Source organism: Argiope bruennichi, chromosome 11 (genome assembly GCF_947563725.1).
Source record: "Argiope bruennichi chromosome 11, qqArgBrue1.1, whole genome shotgun sequence".
Taxonomy (NCBI): domain Eukaryota; kingdom Metazoa; phylum Arthropoda; class Arachnida; order Araneae; family Araneidae; genus Argiope; species Argiope bruennichi.
This window is the reverse complement of record NC_079161.1, coordinates 80,538,374-80,556,529: the sequence shown is the minus strand read 5'-3', so window position 1 is coordinate 80,556,529 and position 18,156 is coordinate 80,538,374. Positions and strand designations below refer to the sequence as shown.

Genomic DNA, 18,156 nt, shown 5'->3' with positions numbered 1-18,156 from the left:
TGTTGTCACTTCTTCAAACTCATTGTTTAATTCTCTCGAAGATATAAGCCTTGTCATCACTTTGCTTCCATCATTATTGGAATATTCTGTCGTTGCAGACGAGTTGGCAACATCAGGAATGAAAAATTTTGTACTAGCAACTGGTATGGTCTCAATATTCTGCAGAAAACAACTGAGCCAAATCACATTCTAAAAAATTACAAAGAACGTCCTTTATTTCACAATAAAGTTTAATTGTAATTCATTCATTATAAACATTCATTTCTAAAAACATTTAATGCATAAATTGACATATTTAGCTATGTGAAAATAATAATACACTTCCCATTTTATTTATATTTTTATGTTGGATTTTCGCAAAGATAATTGAACTGAGCTCTGCAGTGTATGTTGATTCGTTATATTCTCACTCAAATCTAGTTAAAAGATATTGTTATTACTTGCTTCGTAATTTTTTTAAAAATTTGTATTTATCAATCCATTTTCTCCTCTAAGTAGATCTATACTGTTTCAACTTTATTTTAGAAATTGGATTTAAAGCGAATTAGCACACATAATAGCGGAATCATATTTCAAACCTGGAGTGATTCAATAGCGACGTCGAGTTCTTATCTCGAAGCTGAATTTTTGGTTTCTTAGTCCTTTCATTGGTATGGCTCGAAAATTTGGAAAAGTTGTTTCCAGATGTGGTTTAATCATTGTCATTTGCTTGATGCAAAATTAAGAGCTCTGGAGTTGATTATTCGAAAATAGGTCTGGAGTTGTTTCCAAACCTAACGTTAGTGAAACTAAAGCAAATTAAACTTAATACTAGGCTAGTCAAATCAAATTAGTCAAAACATTTTATGGACACAAAATAATTGTATAGGTTAGTCAATCATTGCTACTAATATTTAAGTGCTTTCAAATCTTTGTAAAGGGTGTCCCAAAGTTAGAGCAAGATTTGAATTTGCCACCATTCGTGCAATAAAGTATTGGTAACCCTATTAAAAAATAATTTGGCAGCTGATAGTTTAGGATTAGTAAAAATGGAGCGTTATATCATTGAACAACGTGGTTTTATTGTTGAACAATATTTCAAAAGTAATGAAAATCTGGCTGCCACAATTCGAAAATTTGAGAATTACCCCCCTAGATCGTGTGACTTAACACCATTGAATTTCTTTTGCTGGGGTTATTTGAAGTCAAAGGTGTATGCCAAAAAGCCCACAAGCAAGCGTGCATTGAAGGAGGAAATTCAACGCTATATCAACGAAATTGAACCCCATTTATGAAAAATGGCCATGGGAAATTTCGACAAAACAGTGCGTATGTGCTAACAATGCTGTGGAGGCCATTTGACCTATATTTTATTCCATACATAACTCTAATCCGGGTACCTTACGATTGAATAAAAATATAACAATTTTTTAAAAAAACTGTTTATTTATTTAATTCAAATCTTGCGTTAACACGTTGCTAGCTTAGTATATCAGCTGTCAAATAGGTTTTTTTAATAACGTTGCCGATACTTTACTGTACGAATGGTGGCAAATTCTAATCTTGGGGTACCCTTCATATGTAATGAAGTAAACAAGTTATTACATCGTAAATGCAAATAATTTTTTAACAAAACTTTTATATGTTCAGATGTGATTTTTAATTGAAATAACTACCACTATAACTGATTTTTGAAGTCGTGGTACTATTACAGGAGTAGTAATTTTTGGAGTATAAGATGACTACGTTAAAAAGTCTATTTTTTGCGAAATTTTGATTTTTTTTTAATTTAATATTATTAGTGTTTGAACAAGCTTCTTTATAAAACATTTAGAATTCTAACTCTATTTTTTGGAAATTGCGCTGATTTTTATATTTACATTTACATATTTTTTAACGTTATTTTACATCTTTAGATGCCATTTTCTCAAATTCTAATCTTTGATAGAATTTTTTTTATACAAAACCTTATAAATGGAATTATAATACATATTTTTTGTTCACATATGGTATAATAATTTCTGAATATGTTCTTTAGTTTCTGAACTAGACAATAAGTAATCTAATCATTTACCAATATTTTATAATTGTTTTAGTGCTTCAAAATTTGAAAAATAGAAACGTTCGAGATATTTATCAGTCTTACTCCAGTATTTAAAGAACAAATAGAAATATAACTTATTTTTTTGATCAGAATCTAGATAATATATTTTTTAAGATATCTGCAAAATTTTAAGCAAATCACTTGATAAACCTCTAAACTAGAAGATTTTTACTTTATATCTCATTTTAGCCAAACAAGGCCCTTTTTCCTAATTTTTTAAAAAAATTCCCACTTAACTGATATATTTCGATTTTATAGATCATTTTATACAAATATTCAAAAATATATGCATTTTCGAAAGTTGTTCAAAAACTTCATCTCGAGTATAGTCACATATATTTAAAAATAATCCACTAGAATCCAGAAATCATAAAAATAATAGAGTATCTGCTAACAGTGACGATCCTTTATTTTCAAAGTCACGTTAATATTATTAGAACAATTATTTTTCCAGTATTACAGGAATCCATTAAAACCAGAACTGATAAACACGGTAGATTCCACTTATGAAAAAATTCCACTTAAGTGTAATAACAGAAAGAGAAATTTGATTTTCAGTCGTTTAACAATTACTTGTTAACAACAAGTATCGTAAAATCTCCTTCACAAATAATAATAAATATCTTAATTCAAGAAGACTACGACATACGCACAGTAAAATTTTTAAATATGTAACTTCAATTGTTTCAAAACTCCAATGAAATTGAGTGAAGTTAAAATCTTAAAAAGGTGCATAATGCGCATTCTTTTTTTAATGATGATGATGATTGTGAAACATTTTTTGAATAATTGCTGGAATTCAACTATGCTTTCAAATCATAAAACTAAATTTCATGATTTCTTTAAAGTCAGGGGCAAACGATTATGTCTTTTGGAGAATCCAAAATATCATTCTTTCCAGCTTGTTACCCATTTTAATTTCAAGCTAACTTTAACAATGTGTTCGTTTTTTAAATCGTTTGGTTTTACGCTAAAAAGATACGCTTTAGAGACTGGAAACAATCGCGTGTTTTTAATGGACCTATTAAAATTTTTCTTTGAATGTTTACACAAAGAATCGTTTGCGAAATTTGCTGTAATTGTTTGAAATTGCTGTTCTTCAAAAAGTTTTTTTTTTTTCAAGTAAAATGCAAATTAACGGTTCGGCAGAAAATAACATTTCAACGGAAGTGTGGCATTGTATTATTTTTCTCCTAAAATAAAAGAACGAAAAAAAACCAATTTGTTACTTCATTCTTGCTCTAACCGATAATTTTTAAAAGGGCATTTTAATGTCATTATTGTGAAAATACCAACAGTAATTGAAATATTTATATTTTACCGGCATTATAATGTTACGATTTTGAAATAAAAAAAAAGATACATTTAGTTCCTTTTTACATTATATATATATATATATATATATATAAAAGGCTGAAAGTTCTTTTATATTCTTATTTATTCATGTAAATTAAAGATACAGGAATGTGTATGCACGTTTGAGTTAATTTTATTGTTGCAATTTATCTAAAGTTATGCGTATCTTTCTCTCTCCCCCCCCCTCTCTTACATATATATATGTATAATATGTAAACTGGAAAAAGCAGTTTAAATAATCACAATTAATTGTAACTTTTTTAAAAAAAATCATCATCTCTTAATTCTGCTATTAAATCACTAATATGAAATGCAATTGACTTTTTAAAAAATTATAAAAATTATATCTTACTTCCAAATTTGTTTAACCCTTTCTAAGGCCATAATTTCAAGCCTAAAAATATTTTAACATAATATGACTAGAAAAAAAATGGCCCTTTAAAGGGTTAATATAAAATCAGCGACAGTGATTTCCATAAAACTTTCTAGCACTACCTCTAACAAATTTATTAATCCCCTCATCCCCCCAAAAATTACGAACCTTGGCCAATGCCTTGCATGGCATTGACGGATGCTAATATACGAAATATTGATATTTGGCATGAATTTAGCATTTTTACTGAATCTATTGTTATCCTTGGCGTGTTATTTGGCGATTAATTCCTGGCATTTTGGAACTGGGACCCGAAAATTGAATTTCCTTTTTTAGACGCGTTGTTTCCAACCGATTTAAACGAAAATTTGGTACAATTGTAATAAAATAAGCTTTTTACCAAATTTCATACATTTAGAACAATCTTTTTTTGAATTGACACGGTTACTTGCTTGTGAAAGTACATATTGACAGAAATTCCTTGATTAATTTTGTCTCAAATTTGATAAATGTATAAATATAAATGTATATGTATAAATATTATATATAAATGTATAAATATTATATATAAATGTATAAATATTACATATAAATGTTTAAATATTATATATTTGTCTATCTAAACAAATTTTATTTATCTCTATATATCTCTTTTGTTTTTATCGAGTTAACTTATGTTGGGACAGCCAGACAGACAGCCTTCTCTGAATGAATTTTGGCTGCAATTTGATAGAAATTTAGAAATTGGTTTAAAGATCAATTTTTTTTATAAAATTTCATTTATCCAACTGAAAATAATTTTCAGTTATCTTCATTACTTACAGACAAACAGACAAACATAAGGCCAAAGATATGGCAATGCTTTTCGAACTTGAGCAGATTTAAATTAACGCAGGGACTTGTCGAAATCTTGAATTGTAAATTTTCGATAATTATAATACTATGTTTCGAAATAGAAGATTCATTTTTCATTTTTTTTTTTCATTTTTTTCACAGAATTTCATTTTTTTAAAATATAGAATCTTTATGTCTTGATCATCAATTAGAGGGGATAATCTTGTTCAAAGATGACAGCCAAGATGAAATGTTGGTAATAACAATGAAAAAGACTTGAGTTTTATTTCAACAAGGAAATTTATTTTAGGAAAATATGTTTAATGTATTTTTTTAAAAAAAACATTAATAATTGAAAATATGATGCGGTAAAAATAATATAATTGCATTTTTTTCAATTTTTATGTAAATAATCTTTTTGCGCTATTAATATTTTTAAAGTAATTGGGTTGAAAAGTCAAAATTTGGCTTAAATTTGACTTAAAATTTCCAAAGAGTCGCTCAAGGTCACATATTCCCACAGTCTAAAGTGAATATTTGCCAAATGTGGTAGCTTTAAGCCGAAGAATCACTTTTCAAAATCTTCTTTTAATTAGATAAACATTGTTAATTCAAAGGCGGGAAAACAGCGGGAGTGGTGTTATCCAAAACATCTCGTATACTCTCTCATAAAGATGTTATCCCAATAAACGCTTTGCATGGTATTGACATACAATAGCTACGAAACAGTAATATTTGGCGCGAATATAGCAATTTTAGAACAGCTATCCAGTCATCCTTGGCGTTTTTTTTTGGCTATTTATCGCTGACATGCGGTCAAACATAATTAAAAATCGAATTCTTGTTTCAGACATATTCTAACTAACTGTGTGAAACAAATATTTAACATAAAACTACATTTAAAGTCACAGAATCGAGTGCCAAATTTGATATAGTTAAGTCATTGCGCTTTTGAATTATTGTGTTTGTATGTTTCTGGAAGTACAGACCGACAAATTATCATCCAGTTGTTGGATTTCGCTCAAAATTTAATAATAATAAGGATCTGTAATAATGATGTTAAATCTGTGTACCGAATTTTATCTATCTAGCTCACTTCGTTTTTTATTTATCGTGTTAACTTATACTTGAAAGCTGGATAAATACACTTCTTTTAAACGAATCATGCTCAAAATGCGGTACATTCTACAAATTTGGTTTTTATACCACATTTCATCCATCTAGCTTAAAGCATTTTTGAAATATTTTTGTTAAAGACAAACAGACATTTTCCAAAAAATGTGTTTTCCGAATTCACTGAGGAAATGCTTCAAAATCTCGAAAGTTTTTGACGATTATTGTACTTTTAAAATTTTTGACGATTACTTTTTTTTTTTTTTTTTTGAAAAAAATATTTTGACGATTACTACACTTTCTATACATTTCGTAGACAAAAAAGTAAATATTCTACTGTATTATACTTAAAGGATCTTTAGGAAGTTAAATGCTCAATACTCTATGATATGTAATAAATTTGTTTCGTTTTTGCGTAAATAAAAAAAAAGAATATTTTCATTATCTACCAACATTTTTCAAAAAAGAAGCCCTAAATGCCAAACACTTATGCACAATTGTATTTTATAAATTTCAAATATAAATGGATATTTATACTTACCAGTATATTTATAAATTGAAGAAAGGAATGAAATCCCATTGCAGATATTTCAGTGACAAATTTATGAAAGGCAGTTAATTTCTTTGTAAAAAATTGCGATTCTTCAAAAACTTAACCGATTTCTTCTTTTGACAGCGAATTGAGATCATCTGTTTAAAAAAGAATCAAAACATTTATTTTTTATCATCAACCTTGCATCTGTTGTCAGACTTCAATATCTACAATTAACCCCTTAACAGATTTCACCGCATGTCATGCATGCATCGATTTTTCGGATGTTTAATCTTTTAAGCAAAAATCACGCCATTCATAAATGTTGGCCTGAAATAGGTAAATATCTCAAGAATTCTGCAGATAATCATTTGGATATCAACGACAAAATGTCCCTATAATAGGAGACATCAGATAGTTAGATAGTAGATAAAACAAACCAGTTAAGGGGTTAAAATTATATAACAATATGTTATAATACATTTCACAATAACGAAACATAAACAATAACCAACTATTTGTTATTGATATGACGGATCTGATTCAGAATAAAACAAATACAAGGCCGCCTCTGTTCATATGATTAGAAGAAAATGCGGAACGACATCGTTCCGATATTGGTCGGCATTTAGAACATCGAATAATATCTTGGGAATATTTTCAAATATCTTATGTTAATATAGTAGCATTATTCCACCTGGGTCTGACACAAATATTTGGCTAGTATCGGACGAATTGAATAGTTATAATGCATTTTTAACTATTTTTAGTTTTGTTGAAAGTTTGATAGATATATATGCAGTTTGGTACATCACATATTTAATTTTACTAACATCAAAATATTTACCATGGCAGCTGTTAGCCAAGACCATTTTACTGCGAAGTTTATTCAAGCGAAAGTCTTCCTTTCCCAGCACTGGCGAATTGGCATCCGTTGGCGATATTAGAGTTACCGACAAATCGATTACAAGCAAATATAAATTTTGATACTCGACTTTTTACATTGTGATCAACAATTTATCATACATTACTAACGCATAACTTATAATATCGTTGTAGGAGTACATATGATTTAAGCTACAGATGAATATTTTTCCAGCTGTGTATCAAATTAAAAATGAAGCAATTACATAACCAAACTAGAAAATGATTTCATGTTTCAAATAAATTTGGCGATTAATCCGGAAATTTTCAATAAAATCTAAGGGGAAAAATATCTGTTCTGTTTTCAAATGGGTGATTGTATAGTAACTGTACGTTGTTTGAGAACTTTTCGTTGAAATGTATGTAATTAGCAAACTTTAGGCTTATTTGCATGTCATTGGTCAGTATAGCTAATAGATAGACTGACATGATATCTTTGGAGATTAATCTGTGTTAGTAATAATCATGGCATCTTTAGGAACTTTTCCTTGATGATTAATCGCTATCATGCGCTAAATGCCCAAGTTTTCAAAAAAGCAATAAATACAAAAAAAAAAAAAAAAAAAAAAACACCATTATTTCTCATTATAGAGAACCATGGAGCCAAAACGTGCCAAATTCTGAAAGCGATTCTATATAAATTGCCTATGTTTGTCAGTTTTCTTGTTGGCGTATATTAGGGGAAAAAATCGCCACTACATGGTCAGTTAACCGAAAGGTAGCAAAAACTCTCATGGCATATTGTAAAATTTCATTTCATGCAATAGTTAATAAGACTCAAAATAAAATAATTTTAAATTTTAAGACTTAATTATAAACATTATGGATTTTTTTGGGGTTAACAGAAACGTTTTGGAAATTACTATTCTTAATATCAAACACAAATACTCTTTTTAGAATAATAATTTGAGACAAGCAGAACTCTCTTCTCTTAAAATTAATGCTTTATTGACTACTTGTGAATTTCTTATCATTTCTTTGTTGAATATAGAAGCAAGAATCGTTCATTAGTTGAGTTTTGCCAATTTTACATAAATGAATAATCATTCGTAAATACAATGAAACTTTCTGTTGAAAGCAATAAATATTTATATATTAAAATTGGTATTCTTAGATTTAACTTCCGACCATCAGGTATTCTGTATTTGTTTCCTCTTCATATTTATCTGTTATTTATATATTCATTTCTTACATGAATCGAAAAGCCAATAAAATATTTAGCACTCGAATTTTCCAATCATGAAATTCAGTTATGCAAATTCAGGAAACTCATACCAGTTCCAAAACTGAAATCTGCATTTTCCATTATTTCTCAGAAAAATTTTTGCTTGTTGTCTTACATGAAATTATTTTAATTTTTATTTCCAATCAGTTTGGAGAATACATTCGAAAAGGCTCATTTTGTTTTCAAAAATCATCGTCAAATACTTCCTTAGAATAAAATTTGCATAATTTTACTAAAGAATAAATTATTCAGCTGGCAAAAATCACCAAACGATAAAATTTCCTGTGAATTCTTCGCGGTTTTGAAATCAACGAAGAGTTTATTAAAATGAAAGAATTTTATACTTTTGAGGAAGCAAACGATCCATCATAATTTTAGAAACGGCTCTTTTGTCTAATTTTCATGGCATTTTAGAATAATTGAATTTATTCAAACACTTCAAATTACTCAAGAATGACGAATTGCTGGGATTTCCGAACGTTTTTATTCTCCTTCTTTTGACTTACTATTGGAATACTTTTAAAATGTTGAATTTGTAATATTTTAAAAAATTAACTTCTTTCTTGAAAAACGTATTTAAAACGAAAATAATAATTCGAATTTAAAACAATAATTTCTTGAATTTCATGATAAAATAAATTCTTTTGAAAAATTATTAGATATTTTTCATTTAATGTAATGCGAGTAGTTCCCTTTATTCGAATTTGAGAAGTACTATAATGCCATTTCTGAACGAAAAATATTAATCCAACATTTATTCGAAACAGATTATAATTTTTACATACAACAGGCTTTGACATATTATAATTTGGAACTAAAAGTAATTCTAAATGATTACTTATAGTTAGGATTATATAAAGAGGAATTTATACATTCATTAAGATATCCAAATCTAGATATGATCAAACCTCTAGCCCTCAGATATATCAGATTTAAAAAAAAAAAAACTTAAATTATATCTGTCCATATGAATTCATATCTCTCTCTAGATCTCATTTGGTATATATTCTTTACAAAAAAATATTGCCAAATTTTGGAACAAATCATTTTCGGGAATTTTTTTATGTCCATCCATAATTGTGTGAATATATAACACGAAAAAAATGCCAAGACCAAAGACAATGAAATTTAACATACATTTTTATCAATAGTATTATAGCTCCATAGCAAAAGAATCTCTGAATTTTCGCTAGTACGCAATCTATTGGTCTGTCAATTAGTGAATACCTGAAAAAGGCACTAATAGGAACGACTAAAATAAAGTTTCGTATTTCGTCTTGGCATTAACGTGTCGGATTTGTGTTGGCGAAGTTTTATTTCAAATCACGCCTAAGCTAGACATTCAAAATGTATACTTAGTTTTCTTCACAATACAACAAAGCACAGAAATTGTATTATCGCAACTTTATTGGCGAAGGTTTTGGCGCCAACAATGTATTTAATAATGAAAACGAATTTGGCGATTTATTCAAGTGTAATGCAAGGTTGTCACATTTTATAAAACGTTCCATCTTGTTTTAGTGGAAAACAAAGTCAATGATATATGATCTCATGAGTTTTATTTACTGCATCCTGAATAAGAATACCTCAATTCAAAATAACATCTATATAGGTTTCGTTTTAATGAAACATTAATGTTTGAAAAAAAATATTATTAGTTTTTATTTTTAAAGCTTTATTGAATTTAATATACGCTAACTATCTCATACATTCTTTGTAATACGATAGTCCCTGTCCTTAAACTTAAAAAGAAAACTGATAATCACTTATTTTTTGTTTTCCAATACCATTTCCACATACATATATCTTCAGTGATAACCTAAAGATTACAGAAAAAATGGAGAAAAACTGACTTCTCGGCGAAAAAAAGCAAAATCAAAATATATATATCAAATTACTTCCAAAGATATCATCAGAAATATCTTAAAAGAATGGACTGATCCAATGCGGAAGCGATCCATTCTGGCCTAAAACCCAAATCTCTTTTAATAGCCCAGACTTTTTAGTTTCACATAGAATCTAATCTTAATCCTTTTATCGCGACCCTGTATTGCCAACCAAGATATACAAAAACTTAAAATAAATAAAAAGCTTCACGGGCATCCACCTAAAAGCGAACACTCTCCGCCTAAGCCTAAAGAGGCTTAATGGATTCCATAATGAGACAGAGAATGATTTCGGAGATTATTCCAGTTAACGGTCTTCTGACTTCACAGTTACTTAACCCCCTCATTAACAACCCTTCTAGCTGTGCGGGTGTGTTTTTATCCGCGATTAAACTTGCTCCGAAGGTGATAAGAAATATAAAATATTATAGCAGATAATGAGCTTGGAACAACGTGGAGGGATTTTGTTTGGGATTTGGGATTGCAGTAAGAAGTGTTTTTATTGCAATGGTTAGTGGCTCTCAAGAGCTAAGATTAAGAAATTAAATTCGTGCAGGTAGTAGAGATAGTTATCGGATAAAAAAGAATGTAATTGTCTTAAGGAAATTATAAAAGATAGTTTTATTGATAAGGATAAAAGCAGTTAAGCACATCAATTGCTTAGCTCGGAACATGGAGCTTTTGCGTTTAAGAAAGACAGTTAATTATATCTTAGCTTCTTATCAATGGACGAAATAAACTGAATTCTTTTTTAGCCAACGAAAAATTCAATCTCAGAAATTTAATGCATTTTGGCTTTTCAGATATCCTTGAGTAAAAAAATAAATTTAAAAAAAATCGGTTTTTATACATTAATTAATTTAGCTTAACTTGCCTCAGATTTCAATAAACGAATTTCGTAATTTTTTTACTCATCTTCTGATGTATTAAAAGATTTGAAAGGTACAAATGCGGATTCTTCATAAAAATGCTATTATTTCATAACTTATTTTAATAATTTCAGTTATTTTATAGGGTCACGGTGGCCGGGGAGTGAGATCTCGGCTTCGGAAGGGGAGGGCTTCAGGTTCGTGACCAGATTACACCGAAGAATCGTCATGTAAGTGGGTCTGGGGCATGTCAAATCCGTCGGGGCGAAACGTCCTTCCGCTGATGTGGTGTGGAAATTTGAAGTGAGGGATGCCAGCTCAGGTGTCGTCCTTGTCGTCTGACTGCGTCTCAAAACTACGAGGTCTGTCCCAAAATAACCCGAGTGTTGTTTTTAAACGGGACATTAATATAACTAAATTAAACTAAACTGCAGTAATTTTCTATCAGTACATTTATTTTTAAATTTTCTGTACTTTAATTATTAATGAATCCTTATTGAAATTCTGTTTCCTCCTCACGGTTAGGATCTGAAATTTAAGTTTGATAGACAGCAAAAGCCAAAATTAAAAAGTAAAAAAATATTTTTAAAAAAATATCTTTTAAGTACATAATATAAGTATACTTTACTTTCTGGTATACGAACCATACAAAGTGTTATTATTACACACAAACCATTTTTGCGTCATTTTAAAATTATGAAAATTAATTTTTCAGTGATAATTTATTCCGTTTAGTTTTTTTTTTTTTTTTCCAATTTCAATAATTTAAAAAAAATATTTTAAATATATAAGGAAATATTTTGATGGTATTGATTTAATTTTTTATTTGTACGTTGCTACTTATATAATAATTTCAAAACAAAAACCTAGGGGGGGTCTCCTTAAAACTTTCTCACATTCTCTCTAATAAACTTGTCCTGCTAGAGAACGCCTTGAATGGTAATAGTATACAGTAACTACGAAATAATCACTTTTGACGTGAATTTAGCATTAATACCGAATCCTTTTCGAGTTTTTTGGCGATTAATCCCTGTCATCGGGGCGGGGTTAATAGTATCAAGAAAATAGATTCATGCTTTAGGCATGTTTTTCTAATTCGATTGATTAATTAATTTCGATTTGACCCAAAACTGCATTTGCAATCACAAAAATCCATACCTAATTTTGTATATTTAAGTCATTACCTTTTTGTGTTACAGCGTTATCTTGTTTCTGAAAGTACAGACATAGAGACAATCAACCCGTTGTTGGTTCTGTCTCAAATTTTGCACTACAAATGATAATTTTGTGTACCGAATTTTATTTATCTAGCTCTCTTCTAGTTTCGTTTTAAAGTTATCGCGTTTATCTATATTCGAACAATCGGCGCAGTGTATCCAGAGAATGTATCTTGCGCTAGTATAATATTCACTCACTATATTCGAACAACTAGACAGACAGACTTCCTCTGAACAGATTTTACCCAAAATTTGAAAGAAATCTGCTTATTTGGTGTAAAGGCTGTATAACAAATATCAGTTGTTTAGCTGAAAGTGTTTTTGAGTTATCTTTGTCACAAACAAATGGACATTTTCCAAAAATGTCTTTTACGAACTCAAGAAGATCTGAAACGTGGGGATTCGTCAAAATCTCGAGTTCGAATTCTTTGACGATTACTATATTTTCTTTATACTTCCTGTACAAGAAAGTAAAAAGGTAAACGGATCAGTTAATATGTTTTTATATGCTGAATTTCGTAGCCGCAATGAAATTCTTTTTAAAGAAATTGGTGAAATCAAAGGAAATTAATACGCCAATCAAACTTAAGAAATAAATCTTATACTTCCGGGCGATAAAAAAAGTATTTTAGTTTCTCATATTTTCTAGAAATATCAATGGATATCTTTAATATGGGAACAAAAATCTGGAATATATTTATAGATACCAACAGAGGTTTTTAGATACATTTGCATATTATTTTTTGGTTGTATTTTATAAAAAATATTCATATTTAGTTTGATACAACCTAGTTGACAGAAAAACATTCTGGATTCATTAATTCCCAGCAAAAATATTTAAAAAATGTGTTTAATGCAAAAAATATTCAAATCTCCTAATTTGATACTTTAAAAGAAATTCGCTTGAAGTAATAAATAATTTTGAATTTAATCTTGCTAATTAAATCGTAGTAAATTTGATAATGTAATTAATTCAGTTCATCTTTCAGTTTATTAATAAATTAATATTATCGATTTAATTGTTTTTGGTCCTAAACAGTTGTAAATGTTTTAAGAATATTATTTTTTTTAGCTTAATGAATCTAAAGCGCATTTTTTCTCTAAAGTAATTAAATATAGATGTTTAAATTCAAATGTTTGATTAAAAAACATTTTTATATGAGGAGAGATCTTATCCCTAATTAGATGCAAAAAAATATGCTTCAGAAAAAAAAAATCTCTAATTGGAAAAACAAGTATATTTATTTATTTATTTATTCTAAATTTTGAAAAAAAATTATTGGATTATTCATTCAGTTACAGGATATTTCAAGTCTTATAAAAATACATAACTGTAATTTTAATCAGTATCTTTATTTTGCTTGTACATAACCAAATAATATATTTTTTAAATCTTCTGCACAGTTTTTTTTAAATAGTACTGAAGTAAATTTAAATAAATTTTTAAAAATGGACACATTTTTTTTATTTTATAAAAAAATTATTTTGCTTAATTTACTAATATTCTTAGCATTTTAATGTATATATACTAATTTCCAAAAAGAAAAGGAATATTATATGGGTTTTTTTACCATCAGAACTAAAGGCAACTATTTAATTATATTTATGGAAAAATTTGACTACTACAGAATTCTACAACAGATTTTTATTTTCATTCAGTACTCTCGAAAAAAATTTTAATAATAAAAATGGCAACACATCATTAATTTAAATTTATTCGTTACCAAATTCGGCTGTAAAAACTATCAGTTCTTTCCTATTAAAATGAATTTCACACTGTATTAAAGCCATTGACAATGGAAACAACAATAAAAATCCACTAAGATTTTATCCAAACAGGACTTTTTTTTAGCGGTCATTTTAGCAGACGATAAAACCACTCAAGGTTCAATTCTTTTTTCCTGACTAGAACACAATCGCTTTCAAATTGACAGCCCTTTATTCTGCCGTCATTACAGGCCGCAGGTGCAATGGCAGTTTCAATTCTTTTCCGAACCTAGAAATTCACGGTAAAGTGTGTGTATTATGTAAGCAGGTGGTTAGAGCTTGCAACGTTCTATAAGCTTTGTTTCATTTTATAATAAACTGTTTCCTCTCTGCAATACCGGATAAGTGAAATAGTCTCACGCCTATCTCTTTACAAATTTCGTTTTTGTTCTCGCCGTTTTCTATTTTATAGAGCACTGGAAATTCAGCTTTTCTGGCAGTTGAATTTAAGTGACGAAATACTAGCTGGAAGTGATTTTTTTATCTATTACCTTAGACATGTTTGATGGTTAAAAGGGCCTTTTTAGTGCTGTTTTCCTCTGATGAATCAGCTGAAATTCAAGGATGAATTTCTTTTTTTTTTAATTATTAACTCATGATTGCTTTGAATGCGTATCTCAAACATTGGCAACTAACAAAATTCCTACCAATCATAATGTGTGACGAATTCAGGGAAATAACAATTATTAATTTTGACGTATTTTCAGAGTTAGTACAATTTTATCAATTTTTTCGTGACTTGGAAATTTTTATAAATTAAATGCATTTTTACTATAATTTTATTCTCATCGTAATCTTACAATAACCGAAAAAAGTAGTCAGATTGCAGATACCGAATAATCACTATTTGCTGGGCGAATTTTTCTGATTAATTTGAATATATTTTTGTTATTCATTTAATTTTCGATGATATCTTGACATTGTTTAAACAATAAGCGAAATGTTTACAGAGAAAATAATACTATCAATATGTAAGAAAATTATTTAATACATTCTATATATAATATTATTTAGCGTATTTCAGTGGCTGTCGTCAAATCATACGTACGCTGCAAACATATTATAAAATTAAAGGAATTTTGTGCTTTTCACCCACAGCTTCTATAATTGAGGAATAGGATTGAAATCTAATTTAAGACACCTCGCAAAAAATTGCCAAAAAATGCTATGTCGCCAAAAACTGGCTGGCCAGAGAAACAATATCTGATTTTTACATTATTGTTTAGTTGGTCAGCCATCTTGATTTGCTAATTGTTGGATTTCTATAGGGATTTTTTTTCCTATCGATCTGACTGTAAATTACCGATATAAAATAAATAAATAACATATTATAGATGATAAATTCAAGAAATGATTTCATGTTTTACAGATTTTTTTGGTTAGAACGGAAGGGATTTAAATTTGACGATATTACTCTGTTTTTATATAAAACATATTTTATAAAAGAAATATAAACAAAAAATTATATTTAGGCAGCTGTGTTTGAAATTTAATTTTATTAAATTTAACTTTCGCCAACGAATCGCCAAGCCTTCATCTTTAATAAGTACCCAAAATTTAATTCAAAATAATCGTTTTAATATTATTCCGTATGGGAAAATAATAATTTATCACATTGGCATCAAGAATACGAAAGCGTACAAAATTGCGTAACTCTAGAATATTAAAAGCGAATTAGGTTATAGTGTAGATTTAGGTGCCCCTTCGATTGGCGACAAATTTCAGCGATTAAGCACTACTTCTGGTTTCAATGACGTTACTGCTGGGTTGCCGGCAAAAAATTCCCTTTGCGCCAATCTTGGCATAAAAAAATCGCCAAAACATCAAAGGGCACCCAATTGTAGACTTTTACCGCAAATTAAAAATTAATCACAAAATTCTTTTTATTTTTTAATGATAAGCCACAGTACTCATCAAATTTAAATGTTGGCTCTATTTTGTAAGAGTTTGCAGTTTTTTCCTGAGGCTCCCCGTACGGAATAATACGCGAATTTATACTATCTTTATAAACATAAAAAACAGGCATTTTTTAGTTAAAATTTACTTTAAAGTGTTTTGAGATTATCAGCTATCAATTAATCTAAATATTCAATCAAAATAGTTCCTCTGACACCATTGTAGAGCTTCAATGAAACCAAGAAGTAAGGTGTAAGATTAATGTACGGTTCTAGAAAGCAGGCCAAAATCATGCCAACCATCAAAACGGATTTTAGGGTTCCAATAAAAATTTTCACGACTATATTTGGCGAAAAATCGCTCCAAAATAATTCAACTTTAGAGACCGTACATTAATCTCGCATCTAATCCATACAAAATACTTTTTGCACATCATGTTCTCAAAACTGATGATTTGGCGCCATTGGCGATATGAAAGATGAACTAAATTAATTTCAAGCTAAATAAAAGCTTTCGTAAGAAGTTTTTGTATTTATAAAAATTTACCATCAATTAATATATATTTTTAAAGAAATGATAATATTAAATTGAAATAATAAATTCCGTTCTACCCAGATAAATTTTGGAACAGCTTTGATATACAGTCATTCTCATACAGTCATACAAGAGTTTGTCTACAAATTTTAGCGAAATGGTCGAACGTGACGCAAAGGCAGCAATAGCATTTTGAACCACCGAAAAATTGCCAATCTTCCATGGCGCCAAATGACTGTATATCAAACCTTAGCCTAAATTTTTTATAGAATGGAGAGAAACCGGATATAATCTTAAGTTTTACATAAATAACTACATAAATACCTATACCTATATAACTTTAGCTATATAACTTTATAATTCATCCTTTTCTGAATATAAATTTCATGCATGCTATATACACTACGTATATTACTTCAATTGAAATAAAATAAATAAAGATTACACACACTATATAGAATGAAATATTAATTACTTTAAAAATATGACCATTTCAAAGCATCAATGAAATGAATATTTAATTGAAATTTTAATACTGTAATAAATAGTTAATATATATTTCTAAATATTATAAAAAAAAGAAAACACTTACTATTTAGACAACCGTTGTTTTCAAATTCATTATTTACACTATTTTATTTTTTCTGTCCCGAAATGACGTTGCCACTAACCCATGGCCCAAATAATGCGTAGATTTGTTTGGACATATTTTTTAAATCTATAATCATATCGATGCACGCGGTCAAATTTTTTTCATGTGCGTCGTTTCGTACTTCTCTTTTATTATGTTCAAACATGGTGCTATTTTTCGTTGAGACTGTACATTTAAAATTAGATCTAGAAACTTTCAATCAATAAAAACTATACAATTATGATATCCTAATTTTCTGGCACAGCATCTTATTTTTGAAATTGGATGATTGCCCATTTCCTGACTTTTAGATCCAGAAGCTCTTTCATTGAACGAATTGAAATAAAAAGTACAAAAAAAAAAAAAGCGAACGATCTCGTTTGGTGAAAGAAATGGACTTCCGTTGCCAACGCTCCGTGACAGAATTCATCAGAATAAATTTTCCATTAATGATTTATACTTGCTTTATCGTTTGCTAAAGAATAAATTAATGCTCAGACGATTACTGACTTTGAAGAGCGAAATAATTGAGAAAGAATTTAAATTTCTTTAGTATAAGATTGTCTATTCAAATAAGTCACTGAAATTTGTGTTTGCTTTCTGTAAAATGCTTCATAGCTGCTGTGTAATATCGTATTTTATTAATAAAGATAATTCATTCAAATATAATCACAACTTTTTTGTTGAATTATTTGAAAGAAAGAAATAAAAATTATAATATTAGTTTCTGTTTTATTCATCTTAAAAGTAATATATTTTTAAATGGATATCAATTCAGTAATAAATTTTACATTTCTGAAATCATTATGTTATAATTTATAATTTAAGAACACATTTATTTTAATTTTGTTTATAAATAGTTCACAAAATTAAAAAAAAATATATCGTCAAAGTAATTTATTTATTCAAAATTTCA

The 18,156-nt window shown here is 28.4% G+C and overlaps 1 protein-coding gene and 1 long non-coding RNA gene across 3 annotated transcripts in view; one reads left to right on the top strand and one right to left on the bottom strand.

Moving 5' to 3' along the window:
* LOC129956927 (uncharacterized) overlaps positions 1-18,156 on the top strand; it is a 769,878-nt gene that overhangs the window by 222,557 nt on the left and 529,165 nt on the right. The gene's annotated exons all lie outside the window — the stretch shown is intronic.
* Positions 31-17,352, bottom strand: LOC129956929 (uncharacterized). Its single transcript, XR_008782713.1, has 3 exons — positions 17,202-17,352; positions 6,301-6,449; positions 31-189 (listed from the first exon to the last, which is right to left on the bottom strand). It is a non-coding gene; the product is annotated as an uncharacterized LOC129956929 (long non-coding RNA).